The following is a 14,242-nucleotide window of genomic DNA, read 5'->3' as shown; positions in this document are numbered from 1 at the left end:
CTCCACCATAGCTTTCGGGCCATGAGCAGGGCGCTCCACGAGCCTCACCGTAGTGTCCTAGTTCCACCTGAAGGTTGAGTCGTAGACTCTTTTTATCGCTCGCGAGGCTTTCATCCCCTTGGGTCCTGCAGACGTGCATCGGTAGACCTGTCTCCCGTGCGGGACTTGCTGCCACCAGAGTCCCTCGAGGCCTCTGATTCTGGTTGCCACGGGCTGGTGCGAGGTAGGTCAGGTCCTCAACTTCCGGAGGCCTGAGTAGTCTCGCCATCCAATCTTCCGCTCAAACCCCAGAAGTAGATGTCGCCAACAGTCTAGCTTGCTCTCTTCTGCGATCATCATGTGGATGGATGGCTCGTAGGTGGTAGTCCTTGTTCTGCGCTGCCGGTGCTCTTGCCAGGCTTGTCTTCCATTGCACTCAGGTGTTCCAGTGCCTGTCCCTTTCCTTCTTTCCGCAGGGGTGGCTTCTTTCTTCTTTTCTTAGTGGCGGCGGTCACTCTGTTCTTTCTTCCTTCTTCTTAACCTGACATTCGTGCCACATGTCTCAATTTCTACAATACCTAGACAGTCGACACTGACGCCAATACCTGAGGCTCACACTAATGATCCTCCATCTCCAGCACAATCCCAGCATACCTATCAGACAGTTGATGATGATGATGATGATGAGAGAGAGGAAGGGGAAGTTGATGAAGAATCAGAAATGCCGGAGTGGGATAATTATCAGACACAGACCCCATCACCAACTGCTCCTCACACAGCGGAGTCACCGCCGGTTGACATTGGAGGTTTTCACCTGGTCATGGATAGAGCGACAAAAAGATTTAAGATCGCTATGGAAGTTGCACAGCAAGACTGATTTTTATATGATTTTAAAGATCAACCACACAAACAAGTAAGAACAATCCCAATAATTGACTTTATTTGGAAAGAAGGCATAAAGATCATGTCTACGCCAAATTCTTTACCAGCAGTCATACCACGGCTGGAGAAAAAATACATGGCGCCCAAGACATCCCCTGCATGCCTTGTTGGACAGGCAAAGATCGAATCTGTAGTTGTGCAGGTGGCACAAAATAGATCAAAAATTCCAGCCTCTCAGATCAATGCTCCACCGGACAAGGATGGAAGGCGCCTTGACTCTATTGGCAAAAAGGTGTCCACAATGGCTGCGACTACGGTCAGAACAGCAAATTCGCTAGCAATTTTGGCGAGATACGAAAGACAGATGTGGGCAGACATATCTCCATTTTTGGAAAAGTTGCCAGAGCCAGAGAGATCGGAAGAAATGAAAGTGCTTCATAAGGGTGAATGCGTCTCGGCAGAAATGATCGACGCAGCAGTGGATGTCGCGTCCACAGGCTTTAGACAGCTGGAAGGAGCAGCTGTGTTAAGGAGGCAAGGCTGGCTGAAGTCAACTGCTTTTGGACAGGAAGTCCAAGCAAAGATCATGGACATGCCCTATGATGGGGAGTATCTTTTTGGGCAACATGTGGGCGAAGCCCATCAGGCCATTAAAAAAGATACAGAAACGGCAAAATCCCTGGGTTCGCTACAATTTCGTAAATCGTCCTTTCGTGGCGCCAGAGGACGGGGATCCTATTCGAATAGAGGCGGATTTACCCAGCAACGCTCTTACCAGTCTTCACAGAGTAATCAGCGATACCAGCCGTATCGGCAACATACTTATGGACAACGAGGCAACTATTCACAAGGCAAAAGAAGATCTTCCTACCGGGGGAAAGATTCTGCTAAAAGACAATGAGAACAGTCACCTGTCACCACCTCTGACAAATATACCATCAAGAGTTGGAGGAAGAATATCCCATTTCTCATTCAATTGGTCAAAAATTACAACAGACAAGTGGGTTCGGGATGTTGTAACCAGGGGTCACGCCTTGGAATTTATCAAAGTTCCTCCAAATTCACCTCCAAAAGGTCCCCCACCAGCTCACATCAAGGAGCTTCTTTTCCAAATCAATATTATGATTTGGCAAGGCGCAATCGAGATTGTTCCACAGTTACAGAGAGGAAGAGGCTTCTATTCAAGGTTCTTCCTGATTCTGAAAAAGACAGGGGAATGGCGTCCCATCCTCGATCTGCGTGCCCTCAACAAATATCTCAAAAAGATATCCTTTCGAATGATAACGCTCCAAGAAATCCTTCAGCTTCTGTCCCAAAACGACCATATGGCTTCCTTGGACCTTCAGGATGCCTATTTTCATGTACCGATTCTCCCCAGGCACAGAAAGTTTCTAAGATTCAGAGTGGCTGGCAGGGACTTTCAGTTCAAAGTTCTCCCGTTCGGACTTCGGTCAGCGCCTCGTGTATTCACAAAGATGTTGGCACCAGTAGCGGAGCATCTTCGTTTAAAAGGCATCCAGATATTTCCATATCTGGACAATTGCCTTATAAAGTCCAGTTCTTTGGAGACAGCTACGATGCATGTCCAGGAATGTCTCTCACTATTTCAAAACCTGGGATTAACAGTCAATTTCAAAAAGTCACACCTTGTTCCATCACAGAGAATATCATTTCTAGGAGCGACATTAGACACTCAGCTCACCCAAGCCTTTGTCTCAAAAGAAAGACAGTACAAGATTTGCAAGATGGCCCTCGACTTGCAGAAAAGAGTACGTTTCAGTAAGGACTTACAAGTCTTTCCTAGGGATGCTATCATCTTGCATCCCTCTCATACCCAATTGTCGTCAGTTCATGCGTCCTTTTCAAGAAGAGCTCAGTCTTCAATGGATTCAAGTCAAGTCAAGTCAAGTCATAACATTTATATAGCGCACTACATACCCAGAGGGTTTCAAGGCGCTTAGGAACGGGAGGAGGATTATTTGTCAAATATCCACGTTTTAAGCTGCTTTCTGAACGCTAGGTGATTCTGGGTGAGGCGAAGGTAAGCGGGGAGTGAGTTCCATGTTTTGGCAGCCAGGTATGAGAAGGATCTGCCTCCCATGGTGGTCTTGTTGATGCGAGGTACAGTGGCGAAGGCTTGGCTGGAAGAGCGAAGTTGGCGGAAGGGGGTGTAGAAGGATAGTCGAGAGTTGAGGCAGTCTGGTCCGATGTCGTAGAGTGATTTGTGTGCGTGGGTAAGCAGTCGGAAAGTAATCCTCTTATTGACGGGTAGCCAGTGGAGGTCTTTAAGGTGACCAGAGATGTGTTCGTTGCGTGGGATGTCTAATATGAGCCTGGCTGAGGCGTTTTGGATTCGTTGTAGTTTCTTCTGGAGTTTAGCGGTGGTACCTGCGTAGAGGGTGTTTCCGTAGTCCAGTCGGCTCGTGACTAGAGCGTGGGTGACTGTTTTCCTTGTTTCGGAGGGGATCCAGCGAAATGTTTTTCTGAGCATGCGAAGGATGTTAAAGCAGGAAGAGGATACGGCGCTGACTTGTCTGTTCATTGAGAGTGAAGAATCCAGGATGACGCCAAGGTTCCGTGCGTGGTCTGTCGGGATGGGTGCATTACCGAAGGCTTCCGGCCACCAGGAGTCGTCCCATGCAGAGGGGGATTTACCTAAGATGAGGACTTCTGTTTTGTCTGAGTTCAGTTTCAGACGGCTTTGTTTCATCCATTCGGCGACTTCTTTCATTCCTTCGTGTAGGTTAGTTTTGGCGGTGCTGGGGTCCTTGGTGAGAGATAGGATCAGTTGAGTGTCATCCGCGTAAGAGATGATGTTGAGGTTGTGTTGGCAGGCGATGGCCGCGAGGGGGCTCATGTATACGTTGAAGAGGGTGGGACTGAGTGAGGATCCTTGTGGTACGCCGCAGATGATTTCAGAGGCCTCGGACTTGAATGGTGGGAGGCGGACTCTCTGGGTTCTTCCGGTGAGGAACGAGGTGATCCATTCGAGTGCTTTTCCTTGTATTCCGATGTTGCTGAGGCGTTGTAAGAGGGTGCTGTGGCAGACTGTGTCGAAGGCTGCAGAGAGGTCGAGGAGGATGAGGGCGACTGTGTCTCCATTGTCCAGTAGAGTTCGAATGTCGTCTGTTGCTGCGATGAGGGCGGTCTCAGTGCTGTGTTTGGCTCGGAAGCCAGATTGTGAGGGGTCGAGTGATTTGTTGGCTTCGAGGAAGGCGGCGAGCTGGTTGTTGACAGCTTTCTCGATGACTTTGGCCGGGAATGGAAGAAGCGAGATGGGGCGGTAGTTTTTGAGTTCGGTGGGGTCTGCTGTTGGTTTTTTCAGAAGGGCGGTGAGTTCAGCGTGTTTCCAGTCTTCTGGGAAGGTAGCTGAGTTGAAGGAGCAGTTGATGACGTCTCGGAGGTGTGGAGCTATGACGGAGTCTGCTTTGTTGAAGATGTGGTGAGGGCATGGGTCTGTGGGGGATCCAGAGTGGATGGAATTCATCAGGCGGATGGTGTCCTCAGTGGAGATTGGGTTCCAGGCGTTAAGGGTGTTAACGGGGGGAAGATGGTCAGCTGATGGTAGGGTGGGTTGGCTTCCGGGTTGGTTGTCAAAGCTGTTGTGGATGTCAGCAATCTTGTTGTGGAAAAAAGAGGCTAGGGAATCGCAGAGGGTTTGAGAGGGGGTGATGTCGTTGGAATTGGCCGAGGGGTTGGAAAATTCCTTGACGATGTTGAAAAGTTCCTTGCTGTTGTGGGCGTTGTTGTCAAGTCGATCCTTGAATGCTGTTTTCTTGGCTTTTCGGATCAGTTGGTGGTGAGTACGGATGGCGCTTTTGAAGGCGTCCTTGTTGCTGGTGGATGGGTCTTTTTTCCAGGCCTTTTCAAGGGAGCGGCACAGTTTCTTGGACTTCTTGAGGTCATCGTTGAACCATGAGGCCTTCTTGATGCCAAGTTTGTGTTGACAGGGTCATTCGAAGACAAGATCCACATAACTGGCCGAATGCTAGACGCTCTGGCATGGTGGACACAGACAGACAATTTGAAAAAAGGACGTTCTTTTCTAACGGAAATTCCAGCTTACACCATCACCACAGATGCGTCTCTGGAAGGTTGGGGAGCTCATCTGGAAGGAATGACAGCCAAGGGCAAATGGAGCAAAGAACAAAAGAGATGGCATATCAACCTTTTGGAGTTGAGAGCAATTTTCCTGCCTTTAAAATCTTTTCAAACAGTGATTCACGGATCAACGGTACTTGTCAGAACAGACAATACAACGAGTATGTATTACCTGAACAAGCAGGGGGGCACAAGATCATCCCTTCTCTCACAGGAAGCCCAGGAAATATGGAGTTGGGCTTTACGTCAAGGGATCACTCTGTCAGCAATGCACGTTCCAGGATTGTCCAATGTGCTCGCCGACTCACTCAGCAGAGCAACAACAACAAATCACGAGTGGGAACTTCATCAGGCCACTCTAGACGGAATTTTTCAGGAGTGGGGTCAACCCGAGCTGGACCTATTTGCGACGAGGCAGAACCGCAAATGCCCACTCTTCGCACGCAGGTTTCCTCACAAGGAGTCTTGCGGAGAAGCACTCTCGATGAGCTGGTACCAAATATTTGCCTACGCATTTCCACCGATCCCTCTAACTCCCAGAGTCATTCGGAAGATGAAACAACAACCTTGCCGTCTGATTCTCATCGCACCCAGGTGGCCTCGCCAGTATTGGTTCACAGAGCTCCTACTTCTATCAGAGTGCAAACCCATACAATTACGGACTCTGTCGAATCTTCTAACAATGCAGGAGGGTCAAATCTGTCATCCGGACCCAGCCTCCTTGAAGTTAGCAGCTTGGCTCCTCAACACATCGAATTTGCTCATTTGAATATCCCAGAGGATTGTAAAGAGGTCTTAGCCAATGCCCGAGCACCTGCGACTATAAAGACTTACCAGTTAAAATGGAAAAGGTTTTGTAATTGGTGTCGCGAGGCTCAGTTGCATCCACTTCAAGCGAGACCAGAACAAATTTTACCGTTCTTTCTCCAATTGGCTAAGTCTGGTTTGGCACACTCCACACTGAAGGTGTTCTTAGCGGCCATTTCCAGATTCCGGCAAGATGGGTCTAATTCTCTGTACTCTTCTAGGATAATACAGCAATTCTTTAAAGGTCTGTTCCGTATGTTCCCGCCTGTTCGGCGTCCACCTCCATCATGGTACTTGAATGTGGTGCTTTCTCAGCTCATGCGTCATCCTTTTGAGCCCATTCATAAGGTGGATCTGAAATTCTTTTCTTGGAAGGTGGCACTCCTGTTGGCTTTAACGTCAGCGAGAAGAGTCAGTGACATTCAAGCTTTCACCATCAAGGCCCCTTATATGCAGTTTACTTCTAATTCAGTTGTGCTTCGCACAAATCCTAGATACATGCCAAAAGTCCCATCTGACTTTCACCTTAATGAACCGGTGTGTTTAAAGACATTCTTTCCTAATCCTCAAACGACAGCAGAAAGATCTTTACATTCTCTGGATATCAAGAGATGCCTCAAATTTTACCTTTAGAGAACGACTACATTGCGTAAGACAGATCAGCTTTTTGTAGCATATGGCAAAATGCGACAAGGACACGCAGTAACCAAACAGACTATAGCTCGTTGGGTGTCTTCAGCAATTGGTTTGTGTCATCAGCAAGCAGGAAAACCACTACAATCCTTGCCTAGAGCGCATTCTACAAGAGCGGTCTCGTCATCAACGGCACTCTTTGCTGGAGTGCCTCTGCACCACATATGCAGAGCGGCAACTTGGTCCAGCACACATACTTTCAGCAAGCACTACTGCCTGGAGAGCAGCAGCGATGCAGATACTTCGGTGGGAAGAGCAGTGTTGCGCAATCTTTTTAAATAAGGTGAGCCTCTGTTTTTCCCTCCTCCTCTATGCCTTCTTAGACGCCTATGTTATGTTTGTATATTATTGTACCATTGTCATATGCATGATAATACAAAATAGCGTCTAAGAGCAAAGGAATGTTGTACTGCTATTTACTCTGATTCAGGCATGTGAATCTATGAAAGACACCCCTAATACTGGAGAAGAACAATAGTTACTTACCTGTAATCTGTGGTTCTCCAGTATTGGTGTCTTTCATAGATTCACATGCAACCCGCCCACCTTCCCCTCAGAGGCTTTTAGGCTATTTTGGTTTACCTACACTCCTTGCGAGAAAATCTGAGAGCCTGAGCCTCTGGGGAGAACATTCTGGTGGGTGCTAGCGCCTGATTGGCTGTAGTTTGGACTATGCAAAATAACTGGGATAGTCATAGATGTGGAAGTTTTTTCTACTGTAGCATTGGCTATTTTACTTCCTGGTTTGTTTATATTGGTATTTACTATATATTTATGGCATAATATTGCTTTTTTATGTACCGTGGGACTCCCACTCCGACGACGGGGAATGATTCAGGCATGTGAATCTATGAAAGACACCAATACTGGAGAACCACAGATTACAGGGAAGTAACTATTGTTCTTCTGATGCAGTTGCGCTTTATTTCTGTCAGGGTGTCCCAATCGGTGGTCTGGGCTATTGTGTTTGAAATGTTGAAATCTGCCAGAAAAGAGGGGTCTGCAATGATTTCACTGATGTCACTTTCAGTAAAAGTTAAGCTGAGATTTTCTGCCATGGCTTATGGAAATGAATAAACTCTCACAGCTCTGCGCTGCCAATAAGTACTTATTATCAATAGGAGAGAGAGGATTAGAGAGCTAGTTCTTATTCCCAAGGTTTATATATTTCATCAAAAAGAACTAGTCTAAGTGGACGTGATATGGTGATCAAAACCTGTATGATTTTGTAATAAAAAGAAATACTTATTTCTTTTTTATAAAGCCCTCACCCACCAACCCAGTTGGTGGCATGCTTCATCATCGGGCCCACCCGGTGACAACGAGTATGTGCTGGGTGTGCCACAACGCCTGTATTACAGCGGAGCAGGTATGTTACTGAATGTGCAGTGAAAGTGGTGTGAAAGTCAGATTTAAAAACTGACCAGTGGTCCCATTACCCGAAGGGTTTATTTTAATGCTTCGGCCTCTGGCAGTAATAAAACCAATACGGTGGATGTAGGTGGGGTGGTAATTAAGAACTCCTACATACAACAAATGGTCTACATGTTTCAGCCTAGCCTTGAATATGTACTGGCTTTCCTCAGGACCTTAATAATGTGTAAAGAGTGAGATTTATACAAAATTTTGAGTTAGACCCAAAAGTGTGTTGCAAGAGGGGGATTCCCTCTCAGGACATTCCTGTAATTTAAAAAACACAAAACAAGACAAACAGACATACAGATTTTTGCGTTTTGAGTATGGATGACATAATCACGTACATGACTATTAGGCCGTAGTGTCCATGTGATATACGGGAAAAAAAGGCATTGGAGTGCCGAGGTGGCGATGAAACGTGGTAGATACCGATATATGCGCTACTGTGTATATAGTTGTATATATCAGAAGTAAAAAAAGTTGACAATGTTAGAAAATCATTCTCACACTTGCAATTAGAAGAGATGAGATTCCGGCTGGGATTCTGGCTGATTGTTAAGTTCCAAACAGAAGAAAAAAAGGAAAAAAGTGGCATGGTAGCCATTGTGAACGCTGAAAAGGAAGGTCTTACCCTTGGTAGTAACGGAAGAGCTGTTCCTCGTGTCCAACTTACTACATCACAGCTCAGGGCCCTCTCGAGGACCTAGTAGGCTGCGTCGGATCTCCGTGGATGAATGACCCGTGTCTGACAGGCTCCTAAGTACACCTCACGGAGGGTGGGAAAAACAGGTGTTCCCCATTGCTGGATGATGCGAGTAGCATCTGTAAAGGAGAGAGAGGTGAGGGAAAATAGAAGTCAGACTGATGGTGGCTCTAGCGTGTGGGGGTAATAGCCCACTGGTAAATGTCAGGTGACTAGGAGTAACACAAGTACATAAACCAAATACATAAGTGGCCTCGCGCTCTTTAGGGAAATGGAAAGAGGGTGAGTACTAGAACACATAATCAGATGCAAGCATGCCAACTTTTGTTAGATCACCCCAGACATGATGACAATACCCCAGTAAGGTATCATATCACTTGTTGTCCTCTGGTATCCTACTAACTACGCTTTCCCTCCCACCTCTCATACTCTCTCCTATTCCCCACTTGCCCTGTAACACTCAACATACCGAAAACATTTAACCAAACAAATAACTTACCTGCCCAACTGAGCTCAAGTCTTTACTCCGTTGATCACACATATTATGGTCAATCACTCTTTTTTTGAAGCACAAGTATAAAAGTTTACACAGTACAAAAATAGAAAATACCAAGAGGCAACCTGCATAGCTCCAGTTGCGCATATACAGTATTCATAGTTCATAATCCATTTTAAGACAGAAAAACCATCATCTAGAAATTTTATAACTAATTATTGCACAAGGAAAAACATGATGATAAGAAAGATAAAAAGAAAGAAGATCAGATGTATTTTGGTTTTAGCACTCCGGGTGCACCAAAAAGGAAAACTCAAAATATACTAAAAAGCTCAAGACCTAATAAGTATAGCAAAACTAATGAATTATAATAAAACAATTAAATTCCAAAACCGCCAGATTCTTTCCAGTTTTGTAAAGGGATCTACCCGTTTAGCATAAGTAGATTCTCGATTAAAGACTCTCTGCATTTTTAAAATCCATTGAGAGATCGTCGGGACCACCTTAGACTTCCAGTTTGCTAAGATAAGTGATGTAGTGTGGCTCACTGGTTAGAGGCGGCAGACCCGAGAGCAGAGGACGGCCCGGGACCAGGGTTCGATTCCCGGCGCTGCAGGTTTCTGGACCAGGGTCAGCGGACTCGATAATTCTCTCGCCTCGGTGCCCACTCTGATCAGCGATCACACTCGTCAACTCTGGGCATTAGCTTGCCTCATCTTCACTAACGGCCCCATCAGACCGCCGGGGATGCCTGGTCTCACCCTGGAGATACCCATTAAGGGACCATCTCTCAGGGAAGCCAGGAAGGGTTTCGCAGCGGTCGAAGCGCCTTGGGACCCTCTGGGTAAGTAGTGCGCTATATAAATGCCTATACATGTGGCAATTAAAGTTGCATTAAAGATAAAATAAAGTTGACCTACAGTCAAGTCTTCACTCGCCTCTACTATGCCAAAAAGGTCAGTAAGGGGGCTGGGAGGAAGAATAGTTTCCAGTTTCTTACTAATTTCAGAGAAAATATCCTGCCGAAAATGTATCAGGTGGCAGTATGTAAACCAGACTACCAGCCCACATCTAAAGCACCTGGGATCAACAGAGGGGAACATTTTATTGAGCCTATCTGGAGTATAGTAGATCATCAATTTGCTGAACCATGCCATCCTTTTCAGATTCTTAATCACAAAACAATTACTCGGTCTCGGTTTTATTTGAGCTGCTCTTTATTTTAAGCAGACTGAGCACCTCGATAAATGTATTCGTAGGTGCTGACGTATTTATCATCAAGTATTTTTTGTCATATCACTTAGAACAATTATAACTTTCAAAATGTCCAAGTTTGACACTCTACAACACATTTACGAATCATAAACAATTATTCACAAATAATGGATACAAAAAACATATGCAACAAATTAATTATACATAATTAAATGCAATTAAAATGCACATTGCGATTGTACACCAGTACTTTTTTATCCTAACAGTCCTGTGTCATTTGCTCAGTATATTATAGGACTGTTCTCACAAGAGACAATTTTTTTAAGGAATATAACTTTATTGTATGTGTACACCACTTTGATGTACACTCTTGATCTAATGGCCCTTTGGGGATAATATGAAAGTCTATGAAACAGCCGACACGTTTCCAAACCCACTAATGATTTCCCAGGTTTTTCATCAGGGCTTGACTGGGTACCTGTTAAAGAATAGAGGGGGAACAATAGAATATATTTGCCTTCACCTTCGTTCTGTCAAACTTTATCTATGTGGGTTCAAATAGTTACCTCTGTCCTTCGCGGACACTTTGTTTCTTATGTCAGTGCTCTTGGCGTTTTCCTGAAACACCTTTAAATTTAAATTATTCCAGATTCATTAATGCGTTCTACATGCAGATGAAGGGGACCGACATGGGGTGTCCTTATGCCCCAGAAATGGCGGTCCTTTTCATGGCCCTTTATGAGGAGCGCTTCGTGTACCGGATTAAGCCTTACTGAGAACATATAATAACATGGTATCGTTACATAGACGATATTTGGTGCCAGTGGAACAGTTCAGAAGAACTTCTCATCCGCTTCCACGAATGGCTAAACATGAGGCACCCTGACATAAAATCAGTATTGCCTACAGTCAGACATGTCTGACTTTTTTGGATGTTGAGGTCTTCCCACAAGGACACAAAGTATCAATTACTTTTTATTGAAAAAAGACTGACAAAAGCACAATACTCCATTATCGTAGCTTTCACCCTCAAAGCCTGAAAGCAAATTTACCTTTTAGTCAACTGCTACGAATAAGACGAAATTGTTAAAGAAAGGAAGATTTCTTGGCACACACAGAAATCTTATGTGACCAGCTGAGAGCTAGGGGTTCCCCCAAAAAAATGTTGAAACACGCCACCAAACGTGCTTGGTTCACACCCAGGGAAGAACTATTGACCAAGAAAGACAAGAAACCTCTTGAAAGATTAGTCTGTGTAACAACGTATGGTTCACATAATAACAAATTCAGAGCAATCATACTCAAAAACTGGCATCTAATCTCCAATTTGGAGATACCGATGGAAAGACCATTGTTCGCCTTAAAGAAAAATAGAAGCATTGGCCAAAAAATTATTAGAGCAGACTTAGGAATTTCCAAAGCCAAATCAGACCCACGCTCAATATGGAATCTCAAACCTGTCGAAGGCCACCACAAATGTGGGACCTGTATATCATGTGCCAACACAATAGAAGGAGTAGTGTTTGAGTACAATTCCATTAAATGGACTCACAAAGAGTTCACTAACTGCAAAACGTCGATATATAGTCTATGCCATAATTTGCCCGTGCCCAAAACTGTTTATTGGAAAGACCAATCAACAAATCAGCCAGAGGTTGGCCCAACATCATTCAAGAATCAAACAAAAAGTGTTGACCGCCCCAATGGTCCAACATTTTCTGGAGAGCAATCACACAGAAAATGACTTTAAGTGGACAGTGCTCTCGGGCATTAAAATTCCTCTACGTGAAGGCAATGTAGAAACTATCTTGCTGAGAAGAGAAGCTTATTGGATTTTAAAATTCAACTGTTTGGTTGATGGGATGAACGAGATGTCCGAATTACAACAAGTAATACGTTAAGCCCTCTACAATGATGACCGTTTTTAGGTATCAGGACAATTAGCAAGAAAACCCCATATAAAGATAACCAACAATAGCAATACGGCAGTAAACCCCATGAGACTTAGCCTCTAATTAATTCGCTATCTAATCACCCAATAACTGTGGTCATTGAATAGTATTAACTCAGGATTGACAACATCTCCCATAATTCGTCTGTTCCAAACACGTGACATAACCGACTAATTCCGGTTATGCGCTCGTAAATCACCCGACAATCACAGCACGGCTGAACACCAGCGGAGTAAAACGAAGACTGATGATCGATACGTCAAAATTCAAAAACAACAATGTGAGACATGCGGCTATGAGCTATAATTTAACCCATCACTCAGTCAGTCAGCGTAAATACTAATAAACCACTAACTCACTTGAATTATTTTCACACTCACAGACGAAACATGCTCTTGAAGGATTCACGCGAATGCGGCTTTCACAACTAAAAAGAGAAACTTGGAAAGCGCTGCAAGCACAGCAATTTCAGGTTCAGAGCCAGCTAACGAAGTAAGTTTTGGACCATGAGCAACCTCATACATAACAGGCCCCATGGAAACCAAATGGCTAAAATGTTTGTTCATAATTCACAACAGTTAACGCCACTGCTGCTCAATCAGTGAACTAGAGACTTGTGACATGAACATTACCTAAAAAAGAAACGAGACCAGCTACGTGTTCCCGAATACAATCGCATAAATAGTAAGTCTTTTTTGCCGTATAACTAAAAAGTATCATAGCGAACAACAACAAAGTGTTGCTTTATGTAACCTGAGACAATCGGTTTGTCTCTTTCTCTATTTAGGATTTAAAGGTGTTTCAGGAAAACGCCAAGAGCACTGAAATAAGAAACAAAGTGTCCGCGAAGGACAGAGGTAACTATTAGAACCCACATAGATAAAGTCGACAGAACGAAGGTGAAGGCAAATATATTCAATTGTTCCCCCTCTATTCTTTAACAGGTACCCAGTCAAGCTCTGGTGAAAAACCCGGGAAATCATTAGCGGGTTTGGAAATGCGTCGGCTGTTTCATAGACTTTCATACTATCCACAAAGGGCCATTAGATCAAGAGTGTACATCAAAGTGGTTTACACGTACAATAAAGTTATATTCCTTAAAAAAATTGTCCCTTGTGAGAACAGTCTTATAATATACTGAGCAAATGACACAGGACTGTTAGGATAAAAAAGTACTGGTGTACTATCGCAATGTGTATTTTAATTGCATTTAATTATGTATAATTTATTTGTTGCATATGTTTTTTGTATACATTATTTGTGAAATATTATTTATGATTCGTAAATGTGTCGTAGTGTGTCAAACTTGCACATTTTGAAAGTTATAATTGTTCTAAGTGATATGACAAAAATACTTGATGATAAATACGTCCGCACCTACGAATACATTTATTGAGGCGCTCAGTCTGCTTAAAATAAAGAGCAGCTCAAATAAAACCTAGACCGAGTAATTGTTTTGTGAATAAGATTATGATGTCCTACTCGGTCCGGTAAGGAAAAGACCCCTCTTTGGTTTAAAATCCTTCTCAGATTAGCAGCCCTGACTGTTTTATAGCTCATGTTATTATAGTTCTGCCATAGTTGCAGGATAAAAGTGCAACCAGTAGCAAAGTTAGTCTTCTTCAGGTGATCCAAGATCACCTGTTTATTCTCACTGATAGAGATTGTACCTACTATATCTTCATTGATGATTATGGAGGCTTTCGTAGTAAGGTACAGATTTTTCACCACATGGCAGAATTCACGTGGAATCGCGAATTTCTTTAAGATTTTAAATAAAACCTGCCATTGTACTCTGTCAAATGCTTTTTCAGCATCAAGCATTATTACAGCCGCCTTCGTTATACTAATACAAAAGTAATCGCTCGCCTGCGCCAAATAATGAGTATTGGAAGCCGATAGTCTGTTTTTGGAGAAAACCTTTTCTGGTCATGATGAATCTGTGTATGGGCAACCTGCGCAAGTCTATTTGTCAGGAATTTAGTGAAAAAGTTGTAG

The 14,242-nt window shown here is 44.1% G+C and overlaps 1 protein-coding gene across 1 annotated transcript in view; it reads left to right on the top strand.

Annotated features, from left to right (window-relative positions):
* The window catches only part of KANSL1L (KAT8 regulatory NSL complex subunit 1 like), a 2,604,205-nt gene that overhangs the window by 1,199,308 nt on the left and 1,390,655 nt on the right, over positions 1–14,242 (top strand). The window lies entirely within an intron of this gene.

This window comes from Lissotriton vulgaris, chromosome 2_1, assembly GCF_964263255.1.
Source record: "Lissotriton vulgaris chromosome 2_1, aLisVul1.2, whole genome shotgun sequence".
Taxonomy (NCBI): domain Eukaryota; kingdom Metazoa; phylum Chordata; class Amphibia; order Caudata; family Salamandridae; genus Lissotriton; species Lissotriton vulgaris.
The sequence above is the reverse complement of the archived record's forward strand: the minus strand, read 5'-3'. Positions and strand labels throughout refer to the sequence as shown.